Genomic DNA, 14,040 nt, shown 5'->3' with positions numbered 1-14,040 from the left:
AACCTTTATGACAATGGGGCCCCGGGAATGCTCCATGAAATCATTTACGTAAGGGACTTAGTAAGGGCTCCATTACTGGTAGCTCATCGACCACGATGCCTGTCTGAAAGGTGGGATTAAAGGGCTGATACAGAAGCCCAGAGATAGGACACTTTGGGTTGGAGTTGGCTGACAGGCCACGTGACTGTCCTGAGTACCAGCTCTGAATCAGCCCCCTGAACATTAACATGAGCCCACACCAGGACTCTCTCTGAATCCACAATAAGCCCCTCCCATTCCTTGGTGACTCTCCAGGGTCTCCATACCAATACACCTTTGGAACTGAGTTAACACTGGGGTAACAACTAATATAAACTCTAAGGGAAATGCGTTTCTGCTCTCTACAGCTGCGGGGATGACAGAACCAAGTGGGGAGGGGGTAGTCAGGAGTGGGGCGGGGGGCTCAGAAATGGCTGTATTTACTTCCATCCCCTCTCTCTCCTTTCTTTGAGTCAGCAAAGGCTTCATTATTTGGAATTCCTCTCCAAAGTTTCACTTCCTGGGCTGGTTTTAGGCCTGCTAAGCTCACAGGGGTCAGCATTTTTAGAAATGTCAGCCTTTTAGGAAGAGCATGCCAAACACTATTTGAAGCCCCTGGTGACCAGGGTACGTATGCTTTGTTGTGGCATCTGGAACTGATACAGAATGAGATAACTCAGGCCAGATCCTGAGTGTGTGGGCTGGAGAGGGGATCTCCAGTTTACTAACAATATAGGCAGCAGATGAAAAGTAACAGCTACTTCCCATGTGCCCACCTGTGTTCTAAGAGTGTCACATAATCTATCGTGTTTCCCTGAAAATAAGACATCCTCCGAAAATAAGACCTAGCACATGGAAAGATAAGACATCCCCTGAAAATAAGACCTAGCGCAACTTTGGGAGAAAAAATTAATATAAGACACTGTCTTCTTTTCAGGGAAACAGGGTAATACATGTACTCCTCAAAACATGAGGTAAATAGTATTATCAACCCTTTTTTTTTCAGGTGGGAAAACTGAGGCACAAACTCATGGAGGGACTTGTTCAGAGTATACAGTCCATAAGTCATGCCAAGGTCAGACAGTTAGGTAGAAGCTGAACCAGGTCTGGAACCCGAGTCAGTCTGTCTCTACAGACCTGTTCTTACTTCTGTGCTTTGTGGAAGAAAGCTAGAAAAGGAGTAGCACATGTGCTCCTGAATAGAGATTAGAGGTACAGATTGGAAAGAGGTAGATTAAAAATATTGACTCTGCCACTTGTTAGCTCTATGCTTACTTTGCTTCTCAGAGGCTCAATTTCTTCACTTGCAAAATGAGAATAATAATGTCTGTGTCATATCCAGGGTTTTAGTGGTAATTCTCCTGGTTGCAGTTAACATAAACCCAGTTTTAACCAGCTTCGGCCAAAAAAGGATTCTGAACTGAAAAATTTAGGAAGTAGTTTGGGGTTCAGACATTGTCCATGCCAGAAGCTCAAAGGAAGTTGTCACGAATATGTTTCCCTCTTTGCTGTTTTGCTTTGTGTCAGTTTTATTAGCAGGATGGATCTTTCCACAGGCAGGCAGAAATGGCCAATTAAGCAACCTCAAGGCAAAGACATCCCTTCCTTCCCAACACTTCAAGCAAAAATCCCAGGGTTGACTCCCATTGGCTTGGCTTGGGTCACATGTTCAGCTCTGAATCCATCACAGTTGCTCCAATTGGCCAAGCCTGAGTCACATGCCTATGATTAGAGTTGGTCTGTCCTAAGTCACAAGGACTAAGAGTTGGTGAAGGATGGTTCCCTAAAAGAAAGTCAGGGTGCTATCAGCAGAATCGTGGGGCATTGCTGCTGGAGATGCACAGATATCCAATTCCTCATTGAGCCGTCATTAGCATTAAAGACATTTGTATGTGCAAAGTGCTCCATTCTGATGGCCACTGAGACCCTTCCTCCTTCCCTCTCCCATAGGAAACAGGACTAATGGCTCACCAAATCCATGTCAATTGCTTCCTTCTTCATATGGAGAAAAACTAAGTTCCAGAGAGGGGAAGGAACTTGCCACAGAACCCAGCTGATCAGCTATAGATTCTATGTCTCCTGATCTGAAACAAATCCCAAAGTCTTAGCTGAGAAGTTTCAGATCTCCCACAAACCATGGGAATTTTCTCTGAAGTTTTTACACGGGAACTGGAAAAACACAAAGCACTTAAGACCCACAGGAAGAAAATGCCACTTATGACGGACTCCCAGACCATGCAACAAGCTCTGGACTGGTAGATCCGGGCAGGCTGCCTGATCCAGCTCCCCACCCACCACTTTGTGAATTCAGCCATTTCCTCTGGGGACCCTGCACTCTGGGTGCTAAGAAACAAATGGTCATTTTTCATGTAGTTGCCCAAAGCAGGCAACATGGCCCTCCCCTTGCTTTATTTCACGCTCTGTTTGTGAGAACAGATGTGTATCCTTCAGGGCCAAAGTGGGCCACGTAGCAAGATGTTACCTTATTTTGGGGCGTATAAGACGACTTTTGAAATGAAAAAAAGCCTGCTCAGATTGGCCAGAGTCAGAGAGGCGGTCTATTAAAAAAAGAACTGGTGTTGCCTCGGAAGTGGGGGGTAGTCTTATACAGTGAATATAGGCCTAAACCTATGTTTTAACTGTAAAATTAGGGGGGTCGTCTTATACGCCGGAAATACGGTATATAGAATTATTAAAATTGACCCTTTCAACGTGGCTCTGAATAAGTTCCAGTGTTTCTGGCCTTGGGCAGCAAGTCTGACCTCTCTAAATTCAGTTAGACTGGCATGTTGTAAAGCCTACCTGTGTAAAGTGAGCAAGAATAGCAGATAGCAAGCTGGAAGGACAGGACCTACGCCTCCCATCCCTCCATAAGTTAAAGCACATGGACGTGGTGTCATGCTGCTGGAGGAAGTTAAACTGACACAGCCTTCCTGGAAAGCAATTGGGAACCAAGTATCTAGAATTTTAAAAAGGTTTAGTCTGTTGTTCCGTACTCTGAGAGTTTTTCTTGAGAAAATAATCATATCAAGATATACATAAAGATGTTCATTACAGGATTGTGTATAATAACGAAAGACTGAAAATACCCTCATGTCTAACTATAGGAAGTTGGTTAACTAAATTATGGTACATCAACAAAATGGACTATATTACACAGCTGTTAAAATTATACTAGAGAATATGGAATAATAGAATGGACTATTGTACAGCTGTTAAAATCATACTAGAGGCTATGTATCATGCTAGTTATGATACAAACAAGTTAAAAGGGCAAGTCATAAGAGACAAAGTATGGCCCTAACCGGTTTGGCTCAGTGGATAGTGTTGGCCTGCAGAATGAAAGATCCCAGGTTCTATTCCGATCAAGGGTATGTACCTTGGTTGCTGGCACATCCCCAGTAGGAGGTGTGCAGGAAGCAGCTGATCGATATTTCTCTCTCATCAATGTTTCTGACTCTCTATCCCTCTCCCTTCCTCTCTGTAAAAAAATCAATAATATATACATATACATATACATATATATATATATATATATATATATATATATATATATATATATATTTAAAGACAAAGTATGCATTTTTGTGAAAATATATACCTATTTGTGAATAAAAAATACTTAAAGTAGTTGTATCCAGAATACATGGGAAGGAGAGGAAAATTTGTGGGTGCTTTTGGTTTTCACTTATCTGTATTTTCTAACATTTCCTTAGTAAATTTGTGTTACTTTGGATCCGTAGGAAAAATGCCCAGTAATTGTTATGAACAGATCTATGTTTGGATTCCTTTTATTTATTAAAAGATCACCATCAGAAGTGAGAGTAATGGGGATTAATAGAGAGTAGGGATGGTAATGGGGAATTTGAGGCTAGGAGTAGCAGCAATGGCAGCAGCAGAGCCATGCAGGGCAAGTGGGTTGCACCAGAAGGCTGTATGAGTCTGCTGTGTGGCCCCCAGCAAATCCTCAGCAACTCGGGGCCACAGTTACCACATCCATAAAATGAAGCGTTTGGCTACATTGTCTCTGCAGTTCTTTCCAAGGCCAAAACTCTATGTATGGAAAGGTCTCTGAGCTTCAATGAATATTCATGTATTCTCCGGGAGAACATGTAGTGGTCCAGAAATGTGTTCAGCATAAGTTATTTTTTGTCTCTCCAGCCCTATAGGATTGCTGAAAGTCATGCTTAGCGTCTCTGTTCCTCAACATCTGCTTTCTTCTTAGCCTCTGGGTCCCTCCATCTAGTTCCATCTAGTTCCATCTAGTTCCATCTAGTGTGTGTGGGAAAGCACATGAATGCTGGGCCCACCTCCATGTGTTTCTTTTCACTCTGGGATCTTGATCCTTCAAGTTCTGGCTTCCTGGATAGCTCTTTGATGCCTTCTAACAGATTTTTATTTTCTTTCTAATGATGAAGCTGCCAAGAATCTATCCTTATATCCTAGCTGGGGACAAAAATATCCAAATGAACTACCCCAGGTATAATGTGACAAATGCTAAAGTCATGATGTGGCAGGGACTGTGGTTTGCCCCTTGTAATGATACTCCCACTATCCAACTAAAAGAGTGTATTTCCCAGCCTCCCTTGCAACAAGGTGAGGTTATGTGACTAAGTTTTGGCCAATGAGATGTAAGGGGAAATGTGGGGATTTCTGGGAAGTCTCTTAAAAGGGAACAAGCAAAGTCTTTCCTTTTTCCGTTGCTTGGGATGTAGATGCAATGTCCAGCGCTTTAGTAGCCATTTTGACCTATAATGCCACCAGAAGGATGGAGCAGATACAACCTCAAGCAGGTTGTTTTTGCTGTTTCTCTGTGGGTGGTGTCTCAGGTTTAGGGGGTCGTGTGGGGAGCATCTGGGTTGCATCATCACACATCCACACTGGCATCTGCTGCAGCATCTTTGTTCCCATCTGAGGAGGAGTGACCCACCCACACAGGCCACTTTCTAAATCGCCCCTTGTTCCAAAATCTCATTCCACCTCTCAGCTGCTCCCAGGCCCTCCCCGAGTGCCCAGAAAACATCGCTCAGCTCCCATGGCCCTGGGACACGGAAGACTCTGTTAGACACCCGAGGTTCTTTGCCCAGCCACGCATTTCTCCTCTAGAGAGAGATGTCTAGGAGAGGTCTGCCTAGGAGTCCACCGAGGAGAAGAGCACGGGTCCTTTCTACCTTTCATTTTTCTGAGTTTACCTGGGCCTTCTGGGGTCTCTATTCAAGCTCAGGGCCCTGCCAGAGATGGGTCAGATTCACGTGTCCCTTCCCTCAGAGACTTGCACCATTCACCTCCCCCTTGCTGCTGCCCCAGCCCTCTCCCTCACCCTCCTCTGGAAACTCTTGTCTAGTTTCAGGAAGGTGAAACCTTCCTCCTAAATCCTCTGTATTTCCCCGTATCAGTTGTGTCATCAATGCACAAGAATCTTTTCCTGTTGTCCCCGAGACCCTAGATGTTTGAAATTCAAAAGCCAGGAAAAGACCCTGGTTTCTCTTTTTCTGAAAGGACAGTAGCTTTGAGACAATAGCCTAAGATGGGAGTGGGGGGAGGCAAAATAGAAGGCATCTGCCTGACAGAAATTAGCAAGAGCTCCCTCATGCCCCCACCAGAATGGCTGAAATTAAACCGACAGCATCAATATATGTGTCTTATTAGTCATCGATAGATAACTAATAGACACCTTCATTTTCATCACCAGGATTTATTGAGAATTTACCAAATTAACCTTCCCAATGCTATGAAATAGGTACTTTGATTCTTCCCATTTTACAGATAAGAAAGCTGAAGTTTAGAGCAAAGAAGCTCCTCCCTGCAGAACCTTTGAATTTAAGGACTTTATGGTCAGGTTTAGGAATCAGATTCTCAAATATCCACGACTCAAGGCAAACCATGGTTCTAGGACCTCAGGAGGAGAGAGGCAGTTTGGATTCTGGCTTCTAGTAATTGGGCCTCACAGGTCGAGAGAACAAAAGCAGCAGACACACCCTCTGCCCTTGAGCACCTGCCTAGGGGAGGTCAGATGCTTATAACCAATGTGTAGTATTTCCCTCGTGAGAAAACAGTCCCTACAGGAATGTTGAGCAATAGCCCCTTATAAGGGTCTGGCACTTTGTACTTACAAAGATTTATACATTCATTTTTTTTTTTTTCGTGGAATCCCACCTGGCAGAGAAGCATGGTGTTATGGACTGAATGTTTATGTTCCCCCCACTGCCCCAACTGCAATACGATGGTATTTGGAAGTGGGGCCATTGGCAGTTAATTAGGGTAAAGAGGTCATGAGGGTGGGGCCTCCTGATGGGATGAGAGAGGAGGCGGGGTGAGGATGGACAAGAAGGCTGCAGTTGGCCAGCCCTGAAGAGTTCTCAGCAGAACCCGGCTGTGCTGGCGCCCCCACCTCAGAGTTCCTGCCCCCAGAACGGTGAGCACATGAATGCACCGTCTGTGGTGTGTTGTGATGGCCTGGGTGACTGAGACACCTGGCAAAGCTCATGTCACAGGTGGGGACACTGAGGCCCAGAGAAGTTACACGGTTCTCACAGACACACAGGCTTTCGGTGGCAGAGCCCAGGCGAAAACCTGAAAACTGAGTGTTTTCAAACGTGCAAAGGGTCGATGGATAGTCAACCTAAGGGGTTCCTCTAAGGGAGGTTCTTGGAGGAGGTGAGCAGGGAGCCGGTGGAGAGGGTGGGGCATGGGAGAGTCTGAGGGGGCATGCTGAGTCCCCAGGCGGCCCCTGGGAATGTGTGGAGGTAAAAAGGCTGTGCAGCTGGAGTGGAAAGAATGAGTGAGTCTGGGTGTGTAGAAGAGGCTTGGCTGGCGGATTTTGAGTGTTTGGTGGAACTGCAGCTGGAGGGCGTACCGGGCGAAGGATCTTGGAGATGGGGCCAAAGACAACTGCCACACCTAAAGTGGGAAGAAGGCCTTATTTTGCTTCGTGGGTGGTTTTTGGTACATTCGCAATTTTGTGCAGCCTTCACCACTATCCCCTTCCAGAACATTTCCATCACCCCCCAAAAAACAAAAACACACAACTACGTATTTTCCAATTCCCCTCCTCTTCCATTGCTTGGTAACCTCTTATTTTCTGTCCATAAGTTTCCTATTCTGCATTTCATATAAATGGAATCAACACTATAATGTTTAGTGTAACTGACTTCTTTCATGTTCTCAAGGCTGTCTATGTTGTAGGAATTGTATCATTCCTTCATTCATTTTTTTATAATATGATATTCCATTGTATGGATATTCCACACTTTGTGTGTTCATTTATTAGTGGATGGACACTTGGGTTGTTACCTCTTTTGGGCTGCTATGAATAATGCTACTATGACTATTCTTGTATGCATTTTCATGTTAACATAGGTGTTTTATTCTCTTGGATATATTCCTGGGAATTGCAGGGTCACGTGGAAACTCTATGTTTAACTTTTAAGGAACCTTAGAACTGCTTTCCTGAGCAGCTGCGCCATTTTAGATTCCCATCAGCAATGTTTGAGGGTTGAAAGGCCTCCCCATCCTTGTCCACACTTACTCGCCTTTTCCCTCTTAGAAGGCCATCTTAATGGTTGTGAAATGGTGTCTCACTGTGGTTTTGGTTTGTAGTTCCCTCATGACTAATGATAAGTATCTTTCAATGTGGTCCAAGTCCATTTGTATCTTCTTTGGAGAAATATCTATTCAGATCTTTTGTCAAATTTTTAACCCTTTGCACTCCGAACCATTCTGGACATTGGCTACCAGCTACTCGACGCTACTTTGCGGCGGAAACGTGCGTTGAAATAACTCAATTCCCCGTAATCACTAATAAACTGCAATGTCCCCTGAGAGGGGACATCCGAGTGATATGCTGGAATTCCGATGTCCCCTGAGAGGGGACAGCGGAGTGCAAAGGGTTAAATTGCTATTTAGTGTTGATTTGTAAGAATTCTTTATATATTCTAGATAATACTGGGTCTGTGTCAGGTAAGCAGTTTGTAAATATTGCCTCCCATTCTCTGGGGTTGCCTTTTCCTAATTCACACCAGGGCACCTTTGGGGTAAGGAGGGACCTTAATTAACGTGGGTGCCCGGGCACTGGATGCTCTCCCACCACGGAAACAGAAACTCTCTCAGATGTTCACCCAAGAGGCCATGTTAGCACCTCAGTCCCCTCGCAGCGGGTCCACCGGGCGCCAGGTACTTGGAGCATACATAATTCTGAAGATAGCACGGCCTCTTCCCTCCCGTGTCGCATCTCCAGGAGCAATGCCTACCATCACCCGTCACCCAGACTGTCTGGCCAAAGCCTCAGGCACCGCCCTGGCTCTTCCCACCTCACACCACCCTCAGATCAGCCACCACAGCCCATCCCTCCTCCCCACGCCCAGCCTAGGCTGCGGTTACCTGAACGACTTCCTTAGTTTCCTGTCTGCAGACCTTGTGGCTTGGTTCTTCCAGCCCAGCCTCCCCTCTCTTCTGCACGTGAGCAGAGTAGGTTTCTTAAGTAAAAGTCCCATCATAATAGCTCCAGACTGCTCTCTCCACCCTCCCTCTTAACGTGACTCAGCCAGACAGAACTTTCTCCCCATTTCCCAACTCGCCCGCCTCTATGCGTCGCAGAAGTCATTTACTCTGGGCACCCTGAAGAGATGGCAGCGGAGATTTTCAAAGTCTGATCAGGGAGAAGGCTGGGAGCTCCTGTGAGGAAGGGGGAAGGATGCAGGGAAGGGAGGGACCTTCACTCTCGCATGTGTAGTGACAGGCGTTGGACACGCAGCCCCACCCATTACTCATCCCTCTTCCCAGTCATCTGAGAGTCTCCTGGGTGTGTCAGCCCCCAGCACTGGGAGGCGGTTCTGCCAGTCCCCTGGGATTCTCTCCAATTCCTCAAATCCAGGCACCGTGAATGCTGTTCGAGATCCCAGCCTTTTGTTCCTTTGCCTCCATAAACCCCATTCTTCCCACCTCAAAAACGGGAGCAATGACACCACGAGGCGGCCGTGGGCTCAGAGCAAATCTGTGCTTGGGGAGCACGTGGAGACTCCGGCATTAACTTTGACAGCTCATGTGAAGGCCCAAGGTCCAACGAGAAGAATCGGTAGTTTCTAACCTGGACTGTGTCTTAAGGTCTCACCAAGGGAATGTGTTGAAAATAAAATCAGGATTTCTAGGTCTCCCTGCCAGCGTGGGGTAGGAGCCCTGTCGTCTGGATTTTTGAACAGGCGATTCTCTTGGGAAGCAGGGGAGCCGCTGACACGCAGACAGGTGTGGGAGAGCCAGGGACCCATCTCCTGACGGGCTCTGGCTCTCTCCCCAGAAGCCCTACGTGTGCCCCTGCCAGGGGGGCCGTTGTGTGCCTGCCCCACTCTCCCCTCCGGCTCTCCCGCTGCAGGCTGCCAGGACATGACACGTCTGTCTTACCTCAGGACTTGGCTGCTGAGGATGTTCTGGGAGAGAAGCTTCCTGAGGCGAAGTTCCTGTGAGGAGCTTTCTAACAACCGGGAAGGGGAGGTTTGGGGGAGTGAGGAAGGAGGAGTGGGGAGGGGACAGGCAGCTCCACCCTGGGGCGAATAGAGCTGAAACCAAACAGAAAAGAGCCAAGTTTGTCCCGGGGCAGGGAGGGGTGGGAGGTGAGGGGGTGGTGGCACAGGTGCTTCGGCTGTCCCTCCCGGCCTGTCTCAGGTTCCCGCTCCCTCCTGGCTCCCAGCCCACCTTTCCCATCAAAACTTCTTCCTGGCACAGGACCTGAAGCTCACCGGCACTTAAGTGTGATTGCCTAGTGCCACCAATCTCAACCGTGGTCATGTTTCCTTCTTTTTTCCAGTCCCTCCCACCCCCCTCTCTCGTTCTTCTCTCCCTCCCCACCTACGGTTGGCTTTCTAATGTTGCCTGGCCTTGAGCTTTTAATCTGAGTCACTTTCCCCCAGCTCTTTACGTCTTCACTCATTATTGATGCTTTCTGCAGTCGCTTGGCACAACCACACCCCGGCCATGTCCCACTCTCGGCCAGCTCTGCCTCCGCCCCCACACAGCTGCAGCTGAACGTGGCTGCAGAAAAGCTGATAACCAGCCAGACTCGCTCACTTTAAAATTCATGACCTCCACTGGTCAGAGAGCCTCAGTGCTGCCTGGCATCGAGGCTCTACCTTTCTCTTCATTCACTCCAGCTCTGCCCAAGCATTGTCTCTCCCTTCCACGCTCCCAAACCCTTAACGCCCCTTCCCTGTCCTCACTCTCCCTTCCACCAGGCACGGACCCTCCCCCCAGCATCTCCACCCACGTACTCAGACTCCCACCTGTTGCCAGGTGAGCTGGCCATGCTCTTGTGTATCCGTATTGTGCACCGGACTGCATTCCCCTTCATCTGCTCAAGGACATCACTCCAGCAATCCTCCCTCTTTCCCCACAGCATCATTTTTAACCTCTTCTGGATCATTCTCATCACCATAGCAACATGCTGTGATTTCCCCCATCCCACTCCCCACCCTTAACACAACAGGCCTTGGCCTGGTAGCTCAGTTGTTGGAGTATGGTCCCGATATACCAAAGTTGTGGATTCAATTCCCAGTCAAGGCACATATAGGAATCAACCAATGAATCAATGTCTCTCTCTCTCCCTCTCCTCTCTCTCTCTCTCTCTCTCTCTCTCTCTCTCTCTCTCTCTCTCTCTCTCTCTCTCTCTCTCTCTCTCGTCAATCAATAAAAAAAGAAAAGAACCACAAAAATTTTCTTGATCCCTCTCCCCCTGTAGCTTTCACTCCATGTCTCGCTGTTTCATATAGTCATTGCTGTGTAACAATCCACCTTCAAAACTTCCTGGCTTCTAAATAGCAATCACTTTATTGTCTCTCCAGTTCAGTGGGTTGACAGGGCTCCGCTGGGTAGTTTTTGTGTTTCATGTGATATCAGTGGGGGTGTAGCCTTCTGGGTAAGATGCCACAGGGTTGCAGGTTGGTGCTTGCTGGTGGCTGGAGCTTGGTTAGGCAGTTGAGCAAAGGGCTTTCATTCTCTTTTCCACATGGCCTGTCTGTGTGGCTTGGGCTTCTTAACACAAGGTGGCTGGGTTCCCAAAGTGCAAATGCTGCCGGGCCTTCTTATGGCTTAGGCCTGGAACTGGAACAGTGTGGTTAAAAGTGGTCCCAAGAATAGCCTAGATCCAAGGGAAGGGACTACACAAGACAAGATGGTTGGGGCCATCAAACAATAAACTTCCGCACTCCCCTTTGCAGCAAAACTCCTGAAAAGAACTGTGTATCCTCAATTGTTCCAATTTCTCTCACCCATTTTTAAATTCATTCCAAGCAGTCATTCACTCCCACTCTTCCATGGATGGCCCTTTTGTCAAGGTCAAGTCTCAGGTCCTATCTTGTATGCGGCTTGGCACAGTTGATGGCCCCCTACTTCATTTGATTCTGGGATGCCTAGGTCCTCTCCTAGTCATTCCCCTTCACTGGTTCTCTCCCCTCCCCATCAGTCTTTTAATTGTTCCATGGTGGGGCTTAGCATTGTTATTTTTAAAAGGCTTTCCTGGAATTCTTTATATATACATATAATATAATTGATTTTTAACAGAGAGGAAGGGAGATAGAGAGCTAGAAACGTCGATGAGAAAGGAACATCAGCCAGCTGCCTCTTGCACACTCTCCACCAGGGATGTTCCCGCAACCAATGTACATGCCCTCGATTGGAATCAAACCTGGGACCTTTCAGTCCGCAGACCGACGCTCCACCACTGAGCCAAACCGGCTTCGGCCTTTCCTGGAATTCTATAATAATATACAGCTAGGCTTGTGTACCACTGGGGCTAGAGCAGCTTAATCAATTCCCCTTATCTATTTAATTGATCTTGAATATTGCAGCTGGAGAAAAGCCGATTTAATTAGAGGAGGTGAGACATTGGTGAAGATGCTGATGACAATGTCTGGACACTTTCAAGGGCTTCACAAGTTGTATGTTTCTTGTTATCTTACTCTTGTTTTTTATTTAGCTTATGAAACTGGCAGAACTCGTGTTCTTAAAGCTAAGTTTTGGAGGTGGCATTGAAGGAGTAACAGTTGGAAAGAAACTCTCAAAAGGTGAGTGACCCAGAGGGAAAGGTACGTGGGAGGAGGAGAGGGACTGAAAGATAGCCTCCTACGCTAACTGGGCAGGGGTCAGTGGAGAAATGGCAAGGAAACATCTATGAAAGTACAAGGGAAGTGGCCAGAGACTGTATTCCCCAACTGCCAATTGACTGAGGGGAGAGTGGACTGGGCAGGGGCTCACTTCCTTTTGGCGGGGGGAGTTGTCTTGGTGGGAATGAGAGAATCAGACTCAGGTTCCCACCTCATGGTCCTATAGTGACAGTCCTGTTCAGGTCCTCTGAGAAGCAGACTTCAATTCGATAGACGTGCCAGGGGTTTCCTGGGAAGCTCCTTGTGAAATATAAAGGGTAGAGGGAGCAGAAGTAGACAGGAGAGCCTCAGATCACCTGTGAAAGGAGAGACAGGAGAAAGAGGCTTGGGTGGAGGGAGCATCAGACTGCTGTGCAGTGTTGAGAAAGCCTTGGCCAGGCTGGTGGGGATCCCCAGGGCAAAGACTGGCTCTGGGAGAAGTCACCATTGGGAGGGGAGGCCCAGCTCTGGTACACGCCCACCCCACTTTTTGTCTGGGAGCAGCCTGGGACAGCAGCTGGAGGCTGTCAGTCTACCCAGGAGGGAATCTGAAAGGGGCAGCTCTATGGCCACCATAGACACTTACAAAATAATGGAAATATCCATTCATTCAACCACTATTTATTGAGTTTGCATTAAACATAAAGCTCTGTTGATTTAACAGTTTTAGACATGTGGATATCACATGAACAAGGCAGACACATTTTCTAAATGTAGACCTTTTTGAGAATGACTGTTTATTAACAATTATAACTGGACAACTGGCATAAACTGGGACTATCCTGGGCAACCTGTGATTTTTGGTGATCCTGAAATAGGGAAATATGATTTAGTCCAAGGAATCAAGGAAGCCGTTCTGAGATAGGGACATTGAAGCTAAGATCTGAAGGATGTGTAGGAGTTGACCAGTTACTCAGGTGCCTATATTATATGTTACTAGTGCCCACGTGCATGGTAGGTGGGGTCCCTCGGTCTGTTCTTCGGGGATTGGGCCAAAACTGGCTCTCCAACATCCCCCGGGGGGTCCTGGATTGTGAGAGGGCGGTTCTCAGGTGACACACCCCGTATCAGGTTCCCTCCTCTCTGGTTCTGGATGTGCCACCTGAGAACCACCACTGCCAAGTCACTGCAGCTCAGCAGCTCCTGTGTTGAGTGTCTGCCCCTTGGTAGTCAGTACATGTCAGACCTACCAACCAGTCATACGGTCAAACAGTCACTCAGCATTTATATGTATAGATAAATTAGCTCCTCATAGTGCTGTCACCACAGGTGTTGATTGGTTATTTGATGATTGATTTCTCACGGTCTTAGGGACTTTCATATCAGGGATATCACTGTTGTCTGAAAGAGCCCTGCTTGGGGTTCTTTTGATGGCACTGAAATGGAAAGGCTTTCCCTTTTCCTTTTATTATGTCATTCTGGACAGAAAATAAGGGAATCTGGTGACATCGGATTATAACTTTTTTGCCATTTTTGAGATATCAGTGGACCTGCTTTCCCCAAATCTTTTTTTTTTTTTAATCTCTCAAGCTCTTTGCTTGATTGAAGGTTTTTTTTGTTGTGTGGTTTTTTTTTTTTTTGTTTTGTTTTGTTTTTTGAGAAATAGGAGGGTCTTGGGGAAGAACAGCAATTTGAATGAATCCATAGGTATTCATGCCACCCGCCAACAGGGCAGAGGCCAGACTGGCTTCTTTTGAGTCTGCTGGGCTGGGGTTAATTAGCTTTGGCTTCTTAACTGTGGGGTGTCTGTTTAATCACCTGCCACTTGGCCCCAGCTCAGCCTGGTGTGAGAAAGGCCTCTGGAAGCACGAGTGGAGGGGAGGCCTGTCTTGGAGAGGGAGAGACCCTCAGAGCTGAAACCATGCATCAGCCACCAGACTGCCCACCTGCTCAC

Source organism: Pipistrellus hanaki (assembly GCF_964339955.1).
Source record: "Pipistrellus hanaki genome assembly, chromosome: 13".
In the NCBI taxonomy this organism is placed as follows: Eukaryota; Metazoa; Chordata; class Mammalia; order Chiroptera; family Vespertilionidae; genus Pipistrellus; species Pipistrellus hanaki.
Note: the sequence above shows the minus strand (reverse complement) of the source record.